At 42.8% G+C, this 17869-nt stretch overlaps 1 protein-coding gene and 1 long non-coding RNA gene across 29 annotated transcripts in view; both read right to left on the reverse strand.

The window, feature by feature from the left end:
• The window catches only part of NFIA (nuclear factor I A), a 598742-nt gene that overhangs the window by 65883 nt on the left and 514990 nt on the right, over nt 1-17869 (reverse strand). The gene's annotated exons all lie outside the window — the stretch shown is intronic.
• LOC146402924 (uncharacterized) lies at nt 9105-17190 on the reverse strand. The gene is made up of 2 exons (XR_014808139.1): nt 16349-17190; nt 9105-15608 (listed from the first exon to the last, which is right to left on the reverse strand). It is a non-coding gene; the product is annotated as an uncharacterized LOC146402924 (long non-coding RNA).

The following is a 17869-nucleotide window of genomic DNA, read 5'->3' on the forward strand; positions in this document are numbered from 1 at the left end:
TGAGAGTCAATAAAGGCTTTTCTCAAGTGGTTACAGTTTATTGCAGGGCATCCATCTGTATCCATGTTGATGTTAATACAATTTTGTGTATTAAAAGGCACTACAAAATTGGCTGCTGCTGGGGTCTAATACTCTTACTACCCTAGGCCAGGAGTAGCAGAAAGAGTCAGAAACACCCCATTCTGGATGGATCTCACCACTAGTTTAAACTTTAACCAGAGACCAGACTTGTTTCAAACAACTACTTGGGCTTTTCACAAAGAATACAAATAAGCTGAGAAGGAAGGAAATCTGATCAGGTTTCTTTGGCTGGAATGGCTCCGCCTACACATTCTGAACAAAGTAGCCACAACTAAAGAAGCAGAGACCCAGAATTTCCCAAAGGGTGTAGGTTCAGTTATTTATTGCAAAATGATCATATTACTGGATACTTAAAAACAAGAAGGCAGGTCAGGCAGGTTGGTTTACTTGTTTGCATCTCTCTTGCCCTAATTATTTAAACGACTATCTTGGTTTTAGCTTTAAAAAGTTAAAAAATCACTGTGATTGATAATATATATTTTTAACTTAAAATTCTTCCTTCAAGGCAGAATTGCTTAACACTGGGGAAGGAGAAGGTCAAGGTCATTACTGTGCACTGGGAGACTTCGGTGGTCCAACAATTGATTCTTGGTCTGAGAGTCCACTACAGAAAGGCAGCTTTGTGGACACATATTCCAGCTCACAGAAGATGATGTCAGGGAGGCATGGCTAGATAGGTTTGGATAATGGAATTTCAGTCTAAGTCTTAAAAAGAAAAAGAGACAGAAGAAAGTCACCTCTACCTTTTCTAGCAGTTTTGGCCCAAACGCCTGCAAGAATTCTAATTAACTGTTTTGTATTTTTTTCTCAAACCAAGATTTTATGGTTGAAATATGCTCTCTATTTAGTCCTGACATGGCCTTAATTGCCTTATTTCTTGTCCCTGAAGCACTGCAGACTCTCACATATTTGGACAGAGACTTGGACTCTTCTCACGTTAGCTTCTGCTTTCCAGCATCAGCCCTTCAATCCCAGTCTCTCTTCTATGGGAGGCTCCAAAGATAAGCTGTCGGGAGAGCAGTGCAAACAGTAAAACCTAACCCTCCTTCAGGTGCAGTGTGCTCTTACCACAGCGTCACACACAGCCGTCTTCCTTCACAGAGCCAACAACCACTCCCAAGCCCTGGCATCTCACAACTTTAGTCTCACTGCTAATCAACACTGAGTCAGGGGCAACAGGAGAGATTCCAAACTGTTTCTCTTTTAGCACTGCTAGACGAAAAAGCTACGCATCTGTCTTTCACAGTAAGATATTCTTTAAACAAAAATAACCACTTCCATAGAGTACAAGGTGGCATTAAGAACTCCTGACGGCTCATATTTAGAAGTAAAGATTTTAATAAGGCAGAGCTCTAAAAGGAGCAGAAAGTGGGGAAAAGATTGCACTTAAAAAAGAAAAAAGCTTTTCATAAGGGCAAATGGTACTTGAATTGTTTGGCTTGTCAACTACTATGTAGTTTGCTTCTTTAGAAATTCAAAACCACAATATCTAACACCATGATAGCCTACCTGAAGCTGAGAAATCTATCTTAATGGTCCATAGCTATAATTTATAAATCATGCATGAGTCAGACTTGCCATTTATGAAAGCCTGGAAGTTTGGAGTCATGGGATTTATTTTAACAGAGACACAAGGAACGAGGAATTGGCAATGGTTTTCAGGCATTTAGAAGGTGGAACCTTTCCTAAATAACGTACCTTTGACCTAAGGCAAGCCAAGGTTTTCAAAACACGGAGTACATATCTTTAACATCACTGAGATGAATGTGAAACAATTTGAGTATATCAAATGAGAGAAATATATGCTACTGCAGGATGATTTGCAAAACAGCAGTATTTTTATATTATTGCTACCAAAGTAACTATATGCTACAGATTTTCAAGATAACATATATTCGATTTCATTTAAGGTAGATGTTCAGGATAGAGATCAAATGACAGCATCTTTTGGAAAAAACAAACTGAAAAAAAAAATAGAGAAAGGGGTGGGGGGCAGGCCATAGTCTTTTAAAATTCTCATTTAGATCAATTTTAGCTACTTAAAGACCTTTCTTGCTCTGATTTAGAGTCTACACCACAGCTTGGCAAACATTGTCTGTAAGGGCCAGAGAGGACAGCTTAGGCTCTGTGGGCCTCACGGCTTTTGCTGCAATTACTTGACTCTGCTACTATAGTACAGGAGCAGCCATAGAGAGGACATAAGCGAACGAGTGTAGCCACGTTCCAATAAAATTTTATTTAAAAAAACATGCAGATGGCTGGATTTGATAGGTGGGCCATAGTTTAATGGCCCCTGGTGTAGACCCACATAATTCCTGTTCACTCTCCAAACACCTGCAATGCTCTCTTGTGAGTTAAGCACTAGACAAACACTGTTCCTTCCACTTCTTTGCTACCAAACCGCATCCCTGTCCCAGCTGGCCTTTCTTTCACTTTTTTGAAGGCTTCTAAAGCATTCTTCTTGCCTTCCGTATCCCCACTAACTATCCACTGTGCCTCTTTTTTTTTTTTTTTCTTTTTTTTCCATTTTACAACCGCACCCATGGCATATGGAAGTTCCTGGGCCAGGGACTAAATCTGAGCCACAGCTGTGACCTACACAGCAGCTATGGCAACACCAGATCCTTTAACCCACTGCACCTGGCTGGGGATTGAACCTGCACTTTCACAGTGACCTGACCTGCTGTAGTTGGATTCTTAATCCACTGCACCACAGCGGACACTCCCCACTGTCATTCTTTTTTTGTTTTTAGGCGTTTTTTTGTCTTTTTACCTTTACTTGAGCCACTCTGGTGGCATATGTAGGTTCCCTGGCTAGGGGTCTAATCAGAGCTGTAGCTGCCGGCCTACGCCACAGCCACAGCAAAGAGGGATCCGAGCCGCGTCTGTGACCCACACCACAGCTCACGGCAACGCCAGATCCTTAACCCACTGAGCAAGACCAGGGATGGAACCCGAAACCTCATGGTTCTTAGTCAGATTCGTTAACCACTGCGCCAAGACAGGAACTCCTGTCATTCTTTAATTATCCTTTTCCACCATTATTTAACATGCCTTGGTTAAGTGCTGGTTTCTGATATTCATGTGTGTATATCATGTCAAGTTAAACTTATGAGCCAGAAAAGTAAAGGTAGTGGACAAACAGTTCCCGCCATGGCTCAGCAGTTAACGAACCCCAACTAGGATCCATGAAGATGCGAGTTCAATCCCTGGCCTTGCTCAGTGGGTGAAGGATCTGGCACTGCCACGAGCTGTGGTGTGGGTTGCAGATGCAGCTCAGATGTGGCATTGCTGTGGCTGCGGTGTAAGCCAATGGCTACAGGTCTGATTTGACCCCTAGCCTGGGAACCTCCATATGCTGCAGGTGTGGCCCTAAAAAGCAAAAAAAAAGTAGTAGATAACCAACAAAGACCTTTATAGCACAGGGATCTATATTCAATGTTTTGTAATAACCTATAAGAGAAAACAATCTGAAAAAGAAATATATATAAAACAATCATTGTACTGTATACCTGAAACTAACATGGCATTGTAAATCAACTACGGTCCAATTTTTTAAAAAAGAAAAGTAGAATAACACAACATACAGACCATGGGCTTCAAAGTCAGATAGACTTGGACTTAAAAACTGTAACTCTATCATTTACCAGCTATGCTTCAAGTTTCCAAGCTTATTTCAGTTGGCCACTTTTATACTGGGACTAATACCTCCTAGACTTTTTTTTTTTTTGTCTTTTTACGGTCGCACCCACCATATATGGAAGTTCCCTGGCTAGGGGTCGAATCAGAGCTATAGCCACCGGCCTACACTACAGCCACAGCAACGCCAGATCAGAGACGCATCTGCGACCTACACCACAGCTCACGGCAACGCCATATCCTTAACCCACTGAGCAAGGCCAGGGATTGAACCGCATCCTCATGGATTCTAGTTGGATTCTTAACCTACTGAGCCACAACAGGAACTCGTAGATTTGCTCTGAGGATTAAATGAGACACACATATAAGGCACATGGAGCAGTTCCCGGCCTTATGGTTGAGCAATCATCAATAAATAGCTTATCTTATTTGTAATACCATTATAGGTAAGGATGGGAATGGGGGTAAGAAGTGAATAAACTGGAATTTGCTCCTATGTGCTAGAGACCTGTCCAAACTGCAGAATATACAGGAGGAAAGGAACAGTGGAGTAAGAGGTACCTGCTGCCTATCTGTCTCTTGGACAAATGAGAACATAAATATTGATCATATGGGGCTGTCCCGCTCTAGACTCTGATTTTTACTTAGACCTGTAATCCTTGAGTGTCCATTCTGACTGCCCCTTTTACCGTGTAGACCCCTGCTACCCTGGCACACTTCTGACCTAATCAGAATTTGAGCACAGCCTCTTCACGGCCTTCCAAACCCGGATACAATGGGGATCACTACCACTGCCCTTGAACTTCCACTGCATTTGTTACTGGGAGTTGCTTATTAGAGACCCAGTACATGTTAACTGCTTAAACAGCTTTTTAGAATATCTGGGGTACTTTTAAGGAAAATTTTCTAGTTAGATCAAGAGATCTGGGTTTTAGTTTTGTTTCTGTCATGACTTGGCTTTAAATGTGGGCAATTTCGCTATCCTCTAATGTAACAATGCTGAAATCTAAAAAATATGAAATAGGAGTTCCCATTGTGGCTCAGCAGAAACGAATCTGACTAGTATCCATAAGGAAGCAGGTTCGATCCCTGGCCTTGCTCAGTGGGTTAAGGATCCGGCATTGCCGTGAGCTGTGGTGTGGGCCAACAGCTGTAGCTCCGATTCGACCCCTAGCCTGGGAACCTCCATATGCCGAGGGTGTGGCCCTATAGACAAAACAAAATAAAAGATAAAAAAATCTGAAATAAGGGAATATGTGCTTTTAAAAGAAATTGTTTTTTGAATGTTTCTAGAATATTAAGTTCTAAGGTATATCTGGACTCAGTCTCTAAGATGCTGTGGCTTTGGGAAGGGCATGATTTAAAAAAAAAATTCATGGAAGTAGAGTCGATTTACAATGTTGTGTTAACTTCTGTTGTACAACAAAGTAACTCAGATATTATATATATATGAATATATATATTTTCCATGTTTTTTTCCATTACGGTTTATCACAGGATATTGAATATAGTTCCCTCTGCTATACAGTAGGACCCTGTTGTTTATCCGTCTTGTATACAATAGTTCACATCTGCTAATCTCCAAATTCCCAATCCTTCTTTCCCCTTCCCCGCTTCCCCCTTGGCAACCACAAGTCTGTTCTCAATGTCCGTGAGTCTGTTTCTATTTTGTAGATATGTTCATATTTGTCATATTATAGATTCATAGGGCATGTGTCTTCTTCTTTCTGACATACTTTCATTTAGTATGAGAATCTCTAGGTCCATCCACATTACTGCAAATGGCATTCTTTTGTTCTTTTTATGGCTGAGTAGTATTCCATTGTGTATAGGTACCACATCTTCTTTATCCGTTCATCTGCTGAGAGACATTTAGGTTTGTTCTCATGTCTTGGCTATTGTGAACAGTGCTGCTATGAACATAGGGGTAAATGTATCTCCTCGAATTAAAGTTCTGTCTGGTTATATAAGGCTGTGATATTTTTACATCGCTCAGAGGTCCTGGGTGAATGTGCCAGTTCAAGCTCTGGGAGGCAGAGCCCCAGCCTTTGGGTCTTGACGGGAACCTCTGCTCTGAATAGACCATGCTTGTACACAAATCGCCTAAACCATCCTGATGGCTGATGTGAAATGCGCTCAAATGCCACACAGCAGCAGACTATTGGAGATATGAAGAGTGATTGTTTAATAAGGAAAGCTGACAAGACTTCAGTCCCATGAACAAAGCTTGAGCTTTCACATAATTTGCAAGCAATACTATGGGACAAGAGATGAATAAAAGACATCAGAACATCTAAGGGAAAGAAAAAAAAAACCCACCATAGATTGGATGATCACAGAGGTTAACAGAAACAAGCAGAGAATTAATTCTCAAATGACCTAGTGGAAGGGCAGTCTGCAAAAGAGAATTTCAAAAGTAAGCTCAGTGGAGGTGTTCAAGTCTGTGGGAGGGTTACTGAGTGCAGGGACCTGCGCTGCTGGCGCGTCTTTGCTGACGTTCGAATTAAAAACGGCAACACCAAACAAACAAAACCCATGACAAACAAAGCTATGGTTGAGTAGCAGCATTCCCCCCACCAAATTGTAGGACATATACTGCAGTTCAAGCCCTTGTTTCTGAGCAACGTGATAACTAACGCACAGGTTTCAAAGCCTCCTGAGTTCTCCTTACAGGATTTAAGGACTTATTCCTACCGTTGGTGGATTTCACACAAGGGGAGGAAGTATGAGAAGAATCAATCCAGTATTTAAAGTCAGGGGACCAAGTTATCAGCCCAGGTTGGGTATCAACTTAACTTTGTGTCAGCCTCCTACATACCTTGGTTTCCTGCAAAATGGAAATTATATGTCTTGAATGGTGTTTAGAGCTCTATTATTCTGGGTTTGAAATCATTCACTCTCTCTGTGAGTCTAGGAACTTAATATTTTCAAATCTGCATTACCTTGCCTGTAAATTGAGCAAAATAGTACTAATTTAAAATATTTTTCTGAGAATCAGAATTACTGTGTGTAGGTGCCTGATCCATAGTGGGTTCACTCCTTTAAAAAAAAATTTTTTTTTTTTGACCGTGCCCACTGCATGCAGAAGTTCCCAGGCTAGGGGACCGAAATTGCACCACAGCAGTGACAATGCTAGATCTTTAACCCACTAGGCCACCCGGGAACTCCTGGGCTCACACCTTTAAAAAGTATGTGTTGGAGTTCCCATAGTGGCTTAGTGGTTAACGAACCCGACTAGTATCCATGAGGATGCAAGTTCGATATACCTGGCCTTGCTCAGTGGGTTAAGGATCTGGCATTGCTATGAGCTGTGGTGCAGGTCACAGATGCGGCTTGGATCCCATGTTGCTGTGTCTGTGGTGTAGGCTCTGATTCGACCCCTAGCCCAGGAACTTCCATATGCTGGGGGCACACAGCCCTAAAAAGACAAAATAATAATAATAATAGCAATAATAATAAAAAGCATGTGTTGAGAATCTACTGTATGCCAGTCAGTATGCTTGACTCTGGGCTATTTATAATTCTTAGAATTGTGTTTTTAGGATAAATGAAAATATATGAAAAGTAACCAGGATCATACAGTGCAATGTAGCAACACAAGATAATTGAGACAAGAGGTGAATGGTTTTCGTGGACTTCCAGGTATGGACTAATAGTCAGTTTTCTAAACCTGGGTTTCAGCTGTGCTCTGTAAGCCCCAGCTGCAGCACTAGGGCACTTGGCTGCTGGGAGAGCCAAGCCCACTGCCCAGCGCTCAAGACAGCTTTGCTCTATGTCCCATACAGGACAGCGGTTAGTTTTGCCTGCCCAGCTGTCCTTCACCCTTTCTTCTAGAAGCAGAGCTCTACTGTTTCTTTGGGCAACTATCCTTCCCTCCACCTCAGCCTATGTCATTAGTGTAGAGGCAACCCGCCCCCCAGCTCTGTGGGTGGGCACATAATCCAGACCATACACCAATGAGAAACCCTATTATCTTTTTTTTTTTTTTTTAAATTTCAGGGAAGAGGCCTCTGGGCCAGGGACCCTGGGACCCCTGCTCAAGGGATCAGGACCCCCGTCTGGCCGCAGGACCCCCCAGTACTGTTGTTGCTTCATGGTCAGAGGGCAGCGACTGTCCCATGGGTAAAGGACCCTTACTTCTTCTGAGTGTGCTCAGCTACTGCATCCCTGGATCTTGTCCAGCAGGCCAGAGGTGAGAGCATCAGTGGGTTTGTAACAGTCGACCAGCAGATCCTTGACCCTGGCAGCCTGGGTATCACTGCTCTTCATGTCCAGGAGTTCAGCCACGGTAGTCTCCAACTCTGGCTTTTCCTCTTCCTGTTAGTCGTAGAGGAAAGTAGCTGCTCTAGGACACACTCCTCTAGGCTGAGGCCCTTCTATGGCTCCTGGTGGTCTGACTTGACCGTGACCTTCCTTTGGCACCTCACTGGGCTCTGGTCATCTGTGTCACCTAGCTCTGCTTGCAACCCCAGGGGATCTGAAAGTAGATGCCTAGGGTGGCCAGGGCTGCCAATGCTTCACTCCCTGCAGGGCTGCTGTCTGCCATGGCAGCCAGCCCCTCCTTGTTATCTTTTAAACATTAAGACTTTTTTTTTTTTTTTTTTTCTGGCCACACTTGAGACAAATGGAAGTTCCCGGGGCCAGGGATCAAACCCACATGGCTGTGACCTGAGCCACTGCAGTAACAACGCAAGATCCTTAAACTGCTGTGCTGCTAGGGAACTCCCAGAAAGTTTTTTTTTTTTTTTTTTTTTTTTTTTGGTTGGCTTTTTTAGGGCTGCACTTGCAGCATATGGAAGTTCCCAGGCTAGGGGTCAAATCAGAGCTGCAGCTACTGGCCTACACCACAGCCACAGAAATGCGGGACCTGAGCTATATCTGCGACCTACACCACAGATCACAGCAACACCAGATCCTTAACCCACTGAGCAAGGCCAGGGATCGAACCTACATCCTCATAGATACTAGTCAAATTTGTTTCTCTGAGCCACAACGGGATCTCCCTAAAGATTTTTTTTTTAATTTTTATTATAATTGACTTATAATGTACTGGCAATTTCTGCTGTACAGCAAAGTGACACAGTTATACATATGCATATATATATATATATATACACACACACATATATATATTCTTTTTCTCACATTATCCTCCATCATATTCCATCACAAGTGATTAGATATAGTTCTCTGTGCTATACAGCAGGATCTCATTGCATCTACTAATGCCAAACTCCCAGTCCATCCCACCCCCTCTCTCCCTCTTGCCAACCACAAGTCTGTTGTCCATGTTCATGAGTTTCTTTCTTTAGTGTAGATAGGTTCATTTGTGCCATATATTAGATTCCAGATATAAGGGATATCATATTGTATTTGTCTTTCTCTTTCTGACTTACTGCATTTAGTAATGAGAATCTCTACTGCATGAGAATCTCTAGTTCCATCCATGCTGCTGCAAATAGCATAATTTGTTCTTTTTATGGCTGAGTAGTATTTCACTGTGCATATGTACCATAGCTTCTTGATCCAGTCATCTGTCAATGGACATTTAGGTTGTTTCCATGTCTTGGCTATTGTGAGTTATGCTGCAAAGAACATAGGGTTGCGTGTATCTTTTTCAATGAAAGTTTTTTCCAAACATATGCCCAGGAGTGGGATTACTGGATCATGTGGTAGTTCTATATTTAGTTTTCTGAGGAACTGCCATGCTGTTTTCTTTTTCTTCTTCTTCTTCTTTTTGCTTTTTAGGGCTGCACCTGCAGCATACGAGTTCCCAGTCTAGGGGTCGAATGGGAGCTGTAGCTGCCAGCCTGTGACACAGCCACAGCAACGCCAACCCACATCCTCCTCATGGATACTAGTTGGATTTGTTACCGCTGAGCCAAAACAGGAACTCCCCTCCATACTGTTTTCCAAAGTGGTTGTACCAATTTACATTCCCACCAACAGTGCAGGAGGGTTCCCTTTTCTCCACACCCTCTCCAGCATTTGCTATTTGTAGACTTAGTAATGATGGCCATTTTGACTGGTGTGAGGTGGCACCTCATTGTTTTTTAAAGTAAGCAAATGACCCAAATCAAGCCAGTCAGAGACATCAGCATCCAGGAGTAGGACTTTCTCTAGATCTATTGTGAAAAAGCTGTTATCTTTCCCTTAGAATTGTTAAATTGATGGGAATTAAGCCTGGAGCGGCTCCCATCAGTAGTGCCATGATCTGAGAAGATTTAGCCTAAGAATGAGATTCACACAGAGGGCAGCAGAGCTGAGGAAGATAAAGTTACAGATTTCCGAAGTTATCACTTGAGCATCTGGATCCAGCTCTACCTGAAGCCATAAACCCTTAGGCTTATTAGTTATGTGGACGAATCCATTATTTTCTTTTGGAGAGACCAGAGGGGTTCTTTCCCATGTAAGAATGTTTCACTTGAAAGAGTGCTTATTAACACATCCTCTGTTCAGTATGAGGTATGCAACAATTCGATAACTCTTATTACAGTATTAGGAATTTGGGGATTCAGGAAGATCTAGATAGCCTGCAGGGATACCAAGGTTTTCCAAATTCATATTTCATACCAACAGAAGGGACCCACTCCCTGCTCTTCCAACTATACAAGAGTGACGGATGGGGCCATTGGGAGGGCTCATCTCTTTAAGGCTGTAAGTGAGGAGAAACACACACTCCTGGACCCACAAGAACAGATGAAAGAGAACTAGAGATGGGAATGAGGGAAGCAAGAATCCTTTCAAGGGAGCCACATAAAAAGAAAACAAAGATATGGGGACAGGGGCAATCTGAGACAACTGACATTTAGTAACATACTAATCACACGCATGGCCCTTTCCAGATCTCAGTTGGCTTCTTCCTCCTAGTAACACCTCAATGATTTGTACAGCTGGGAAAATGGGCCAGTAGAGGACAGGTGACTCGCAGGAGCTTATGTAGATCCCAAGTGGCCAGCCAGGATTTGAACTCTATTCTGGCTGACTCCACAGCTCAGGCTCTTTTCACTGCACTCTGCTGCTCCCATCGGAATTCTTTTTTCAGAGGTCAAATAGTTTATTCCCTTTCATGATATTTTCCTCACAGGTCCCTTATTACTGTAATACAACCTGGCAACTCTGACGTTCCTCACATGTGCTTTGTACATAAGAAAAATGAATTGTTTGGTGGGGGTTGGGTGGGGGAAACAACTGCCATTTAACTCAAAGATACGGCAGATGTAAATTTACTGCGGAAATAAACATTTAAAGTAACGTCCTGTACATGAGAGTGGTTACCTACACTAGTTTCAACAATGCAAAGGATGCAGCAAAAAAGGGCGACTCGCTGTGATACTGCAGCCACGTTAACAGGACTGTATGTTCCCATTTCGGGTAGCAGTGCTCACCCCCCTCTGCCTACGTGGATGATAAGCTGATACTCCATAAACATTGTTAAGGGTACAGTTCCATGCTGCAGTAATTCACTTAACTTTAACATGATTTATGGTTCTGTCAATAGGGGAGGTTGAAAATCCTGCACTGAAGCTTGAATGTGAGCCTCATATCAAAAACAGCAAGTGTGTGATGTGGTGTGGTGTGGTGTGGTGTGGTGTGGTGTGTGTGTGTGTGTGTGTGTGTGTGTGTGTGTTAGAGAAGAAAACATCCCACATAAAGAGAAGATACAAGTCCAACACTTTTTATTCTACTCTGAAAAAAGGAAATAAAGAATAAATTGAAACATGGCATCACCATTATATTAGGCTAAACTGGAAAGACCTGCTCAGGATTTATCTGATCATGTGATTTAGGGTACAAGTGATGCTCAGAAGGCTTATCATTGACAGGATTTCAAGGAAATCTTGCTCAGAACCACTGCCTTCACTGTGTCTGCATCTGTGGATTTACGGGGGTGTGTGGAAGGAGGCAGGGAGGGAGAGTGGATGAAAAGGAGGGAGAGATGGAGAGATGCAAGAGTTGGAGGGAGAAAGGGGCAAGGAATTCAAGGGAGAGCAGCTCCTTTTGTCCAGATGAGTTTAAATCGGTCCGTGTGGTTAATCACCAATCACCTTACTCTCTTCTCAGGCGCTCACCCTGGAGGCATTTTGCCTCTTTAAGAGATTAAGGAGCCAATTGGTCTTAATGCTCTAACCTGTCCTCCTTGGGACAACACAGGAACAGATTCCACTGCAGAAGAGCTCTCTTTAGAAGTTTGCTGCGGAGATGACAAATTAACCCAGCAGGGTGTCCCACACATCTATCTCAGTACAAATTATTAGTGTAATAGAGCTTTTAGTTATGCATTTATCTAGTAATTATTGAACGGTTACACAAAACCAAGCTGAGCAGCCATGGCCCTTTATGAGGCTCACTCGGTGGGTGGCCTTACAGTTAATTTAGGATACTTCTCCACTAAGCCGGGCACTTGCAGACAAATTAAGCTAAACAGCCTTCTCCTTTAAATATTTTCCATGTCACAGTGAAACTCTTCACAATACAATAAAGGTACAGTTTTAATTACACGCTTCCTGACTTTTGTTTAGTTGTAGTTTTAAAACATTTGCTGGCACTGGTTTTTCCTTTGGCTGGGCAGTAATAGCTGGTTCTAAGTATCTGGCTAATGAATCTAATAATTTCCTGAACTGGGACTTGAAGGGCCTTTGCTCAAAAGCTGATTTTCCTCTTTACCACCCAGTTCCTTCAAGTTCTATCGACAAGGTTGCCCATCAGGCTGGGTACCGGCACTTGAGCAAACCTTGACCAGCGTTCACAAGCCCTCTTGTTCTCTTTTTAGTGCCCCTCAGAGCTGGCCCTTGTAAGGTTTGAGAGTCAGTTCTGGCAATGCTGATTATAAAGACAACGTAATGTTTTCTCAAATGACACAGTCCAATGATAAAGAAACACCTTACGTCTGCTGGCAGATTATTTCAGTACCTTGTTAGCAACAGGTACTTAACTGCTTCTCATTTTCCTGAGATAATTCAATTGCACTAAACCGGGAGACAAATTAGATTCGGCTTCCTTGAAAGGAGAACTAGCATGTTCTGCCACTAAGTTAGAAAGCTTTCCTAAGAGGCAAAGAAGTTTGCCAATACGATACAAGAAAGCTAAACGACCCTACTACTTAGGTCTGGGGCCCATGCCGAGGAAGGTGCCATGGTTATGACAGCAATGAGGTACCAGGGACTACTTCTTCTGCAGTGCCCTTAGTTTCAACAGAAAAATGTATAATTGCACAGCAAATATTCCATAAAAAGGGGATCAAATCACTCTGAGCTCAGCATTTCTCTTAAGGCCCATCAAAGTAGAAGCGCTTAATTCAAATCAAGCAGGAAGCTCCTGTGTGGCGCAGTGGGTGAAGATCTGGCGTTGCCACAGCTGTGATGCAGGTGGCAATAGCAGCTCGGTTCGATCCCTGGCCCCAGAACTTCCACATGCCCTAGTTGCAGCAAATAAATAAATAAATAATTAAATAAAGTAAAATCAACCAAATGTATAATGAGTGCTTAAGCACCATTCCCCAAATGCTGAATATCTGAATACCATATTATTATCACACTTGGGGTATGGAATGAACTCCCTATTATTCCTAACCTTTGTTTGTCTTCAATCAAATCCATGTTGCTCATTCATTTATTCCACAAGTATTAGTGAATGCTTTCCTTACGCCAGGCGTGAGGCTGAGGGATACAGGATATCAGGGAGAAAAATAAAGACCTGGTCCCTGCTTTCACAGGCCCTGCCATCTAGTGATAACTGCTGCCTTCCTATGTTACCTCTTCTTCCTTCCTCCTCTAGTATTGTCTGTGAATCTACACTCTTCCAACCTTTCCTGGTGACCTCAGCTTCCTGGAAAGTTATCTTAATTCTCATAATTCTCTGCAGTGTATTTTTCTTGGCCGAACTGGGAGATATTGTTAACTTCAGACCCTCACATGTTTCATCGCTAAGAGCAGGATCCCTGTTTGGGCTTTGAGAATCATGGACTTAGAGAGGTTTACAGAGCAAGTCCAAACAGAAACCGGCAGGATTCTTCGAAAGCTGCACAATATAGCTTTGGTTTATATAGTTATTGTTTTAATACATCTTACACATGTGTTCAGAATCAGGGCAATTTGAGGTCTTCATGTATGTATATTTTTTGACCCATAAAGAAGTGGGGCTCTAGCCTTGCACTCCCATTTTGTATGTCTGGATTCCTCAGCACTTATCTATCTCAAAGCATGACTGTTTGCTGTTGCTTTGCATGCTTACAACTAGAAAGTACTCTGTTTGAGAATGGGGGGTAAGTCATGCTTGTTTGGACTTGCTCAGTGCCAAATGCCATGAGAGTTCTGTCTCAGGATGCCCCGGGCCCTGACAGCACCCCGAGTTTCCCCATCACAGATATTACTGCTAGCTTTCTGGTCTGCCATCCACAGGAAGCAAGCACACTGAGGCCAGAATCCAAGCTTATCTTGTTCACTCTAGTCAGCAAACAGCAGAGCACCCTGTACACTGTAAGTGCTTGACAAATACTTGTGGAAACAATTAATGGGCCTCTAGACAGGAATGGGAATTACAAGCTAATTTCAATATTAAAAAAAAAAAAGTCAAACTAACCCCAAAAGTTGTCTTTGAAGAGAACTCACACCTACCAGAAACCCTGGATTTACTAGCAGCAAGGATTCATGGGCTCATTAAAAAAGGTCAACGGATGTGTTTATGGCTATTAAAAAAAACCCAAAAAACCTCAGTGTAATAACATGGGTTATGTCATGCTTATCAAAAAATCTAAATGGCTATGTCATGTCCTTGACTAATAAAAACCGTGAGAATAAACTCATTGTTTAAATAAATGCAGTTGATTTCTCCCAGTGGAGGAGAAAAAAGTAGAAACTGTTGATCTGGTGAAAAAAGCACAGCACTGAGATACTAGATTTTTAGTCTTGGCTTTTGCCAGCTCAGATTTGGCATTTGTAAAAGTTAACAGAGAACTATGCTACTGACTGCTAGCCAACATATTTCTTCCTTATTTACCTACTTAATCCTAATTTTACACAGAGTGGCTATATGCTCATCTTAAAAAAACCTAGATTTTCCAGTCTCCCTTGAAGCTAGAGATGATCATGTGGCATAGTTCCGATCATGCTGCATAAGATTCTAAAGAAGGTGGCAGAATGAGCTGGCAGGCACTTTTTACCCTCGTCCTTTCCCTTCTTTCTGCTTGGAATGCAGATGTATGGCAGCAGCGCAGTGGCTATGTTGTGACCATGAAGTCACAACGTGAGGATGAGAACAACCCACTAACGCATGGATAAGAGAAGAAATCTTACTCCTTGATGGCACTTAGATGACACCACGACAGTCCTAAATCATGTATTTGTTTTTATAAAAGAAAAATACCCCCTCCTTCCTTAGTCAGATTTTCAGTTACTTACAACCAAACTCCTTCTTAGTGGATACAGGGAATGAATTAAACTGGAAGATTCCCAGAGCACAAATCTCAAATTCTGTAACCCTAGATGAAGCTCACTTAGTGCTTGTTTGCCAATTCCTCTCCACCTCTGTCTCACAATGTGTATAGTTCAGGCTCTTCCCTGCTTCCCGATTCCTAAAGCACAGAGCTGTGTTACCTAGTGCTGAGCTTTTAAATTAAGTATCATCCATTATCTCATTTTTGAAAACAGCAAAGACTTTGGACAGAAACATAAGTTTCAATAAGACAAACTTTTCAAGAAAATTTAAAATACCACTGATGAGTACTCCAAATAATTTTCAAGAGGAGTTAATCCCCTTTAAATCATCAGGCAAACCTACAACGCCCCCCCCCCCCTTTTTTGTCTTTTTAGGGCCGTACCCTTGGCATAGGAAGGTTCCCAGGCTAGGGGTCAAATTGGAGCTGTAGCTGCTGGCCTACAACACCACAGCTCACGGCAGCACTGGATCCTTAACCCACTGAGCAAGGCCAGGGATAGAACCTGCGTCCTCATGGATGCTAGTCAGATTTGTTTCCACTGAGCCACGATGGGAACTCCAAACCTACAATTCTTAAAAAGGCAGAGGAAGAAAAAAATATTTTTTCCCATTATTGTGGATAAGATCGACTGTCATTGACTGTCATGGTTAAATACTTTATCATGGTTGAAATTTTTGGTACTGGTAAAAGAAAGTTTTGGAAAGCCCAATCGCTCAGCTTGAAGTGCACAGTGATTGTAATATATATATGATTCTATATTATATATATATATTACATATATCATATATATTATGTTATATATGTATATATAAATGATCATATATAGATCACCCTTAGTTCTTCTGAAGCAATGGCAACCTGTCAGTTTCAGGGAGGAGATGAATGTCTCCTGCGCCGCTTTATGTGAAATGTGAGCATTTTTTACTGATTCAAGCAACATTTGCCATAAAACCCCCTGGGTGAGACACAAGGAAGATACCCCAAAGTGTATATTAGAGACCCTACCTCTCAGAGGTTTCGTTCTAGAAGAAGGACAAGACATGGACATTAATGAACAAAGCATGACTGGGAGTTCCCGTTGTGGCTCAATGGAAGCGAATCTGACTAGAATCCATGAGGACGCAGGTTGGATCCCTGGTCTTGCTGAGTGGTTTAAGGATCCTTGTTGCTGCGAGCTGTGGTGTAGGTCACAGACTCCACTCGGATCCCACGTTGCCGTGGCTCTGGCGTAGGCTGGCAGCTATAGCTCTGATTTGACCCCTAGCCTGGGAACTTCCATGTGCCATGAGTGTGGCACAACGCCACAAACCTACAACGCCCCCTAAAAAGACAAAAACAAAAAACAAACAACAACAACAACAAAAAAGCAGGACCAAGTGGGTGGCAGAATGTGCAGATCCTAAGGGGTCCCAGAGCCTGAGAAGTGTGAGACGACGGCGGCCTGAGAAGAGCTGAGCAGGCCTCACGTAGAAAGTGGTGCCTGAGCTGGTCTTGGGACGGGCAACGTTTAGACAGGCAACGGCAGTAGCACAGCATGAGACTTTCGAGCCCTGGATGAAAATGGGGGATTAAATCCTTTGCATGACCTGAGTGTGCACCCTTTTCCTGCACTGTGCTACTGACGGCGAATACAGATTGCCTCTACTCCTTCGAGGATACCATTCTCTTGAAGTCGGGATTAGGATCTTCCATTCATAGATGAGGAATCCGTGGCTCGGAGAATGAAAGCTGTGTGCCAGGTTCACGCAGTTGGTAAAAGTGGCGGGGACAGGACTCAAATCCCAGTCTGTTCGATCCCCTACACTTTTCCTTTACACGTTTCCAATCCCTTCAAGACCTTCTTTTTCTGCCTCAGCTTTTCCATCATCAAAGAGAGGTTTCCTTTGTAAAAGGTGGCAACCAAATTTCCAAACATAGCTAATTTTTGCAGTGAAAAATAGGGCTTTTTTTTTTTTGCCCCAGGGAGGTGATCTTGCTTTGCTCTAGCTCTGTTAAAATACCATCTCTGGGGGAGTTCCCTGGTGGCACGGTGGGTTAAGGATCCAGCATCATTAACAGGTTGCTGCTATAGTTCGGGTTTGATCCCTGCTGTGTGGGGTGGGGTGGGGGGGAGGACCACTTCTGGCCCAGGCACCGAACTTTGTTACACAGCAATCGTGATACTAATTGGTACTTGTCTCATCAAGGTAAGATTTTAAGAAATTTTAAGGAAGGCAGCAGAGTCTTGCAACCTGAGTGCTACCCAGAGGTGATTATGCCATGTGACTGAACAAGTGTGCAGTAAACAGCGTTCCCAGTGCCCCAGGATCCAGATAAAGGACACACCTTTCTCTTTTTCCAGCCTTTTCAAGGCTGATTGCCTGTCTGGATTCTCTAACGATTTACCGTTTCAGATTGTGGTAACTCCTTATGATAAAAACAACGTGTGAGATTCTCCTGTATGTACACATGTCACATTTATTCCGCACTGGCTCCCTCCAAAAGACTCTCCCTCTTCAAATCTGGCCTCATCTTCCTCAAACATCAACTCTTCGTCCCAGATGTGATGCCATTCCAAGGATTAGCTTGCCAACTAGTTCTGAGAAGAATACGAGGGAATACGATACCTGTAGCTTGCATGTCTTGAATAACAAGTGCCTGAATATCAACCTTTAAAAAGGTCTTAGCCCAAGAGTGTCTTATGTTAGCCTCTTTCAACTCTGGGATTCCGAC

Source organism: Sus scrofa, chromosome 6, assembly GCF_054392235.1.
Source record: "Sus scrofa isolate SSC_HxYL_T2T_F1_AM1 chromosome 6, Sscrofa_HxYL_maternal_Yorkshire_Landrace_v2.0, whole genome shotgun sequence".
In the NCBI taxonomy this organism is placed as follows: Eukaryota; Metazoa; Chordata; class Mammalia; order Artiodactyla; family Suidae; genus Sus; species Sus scrofa.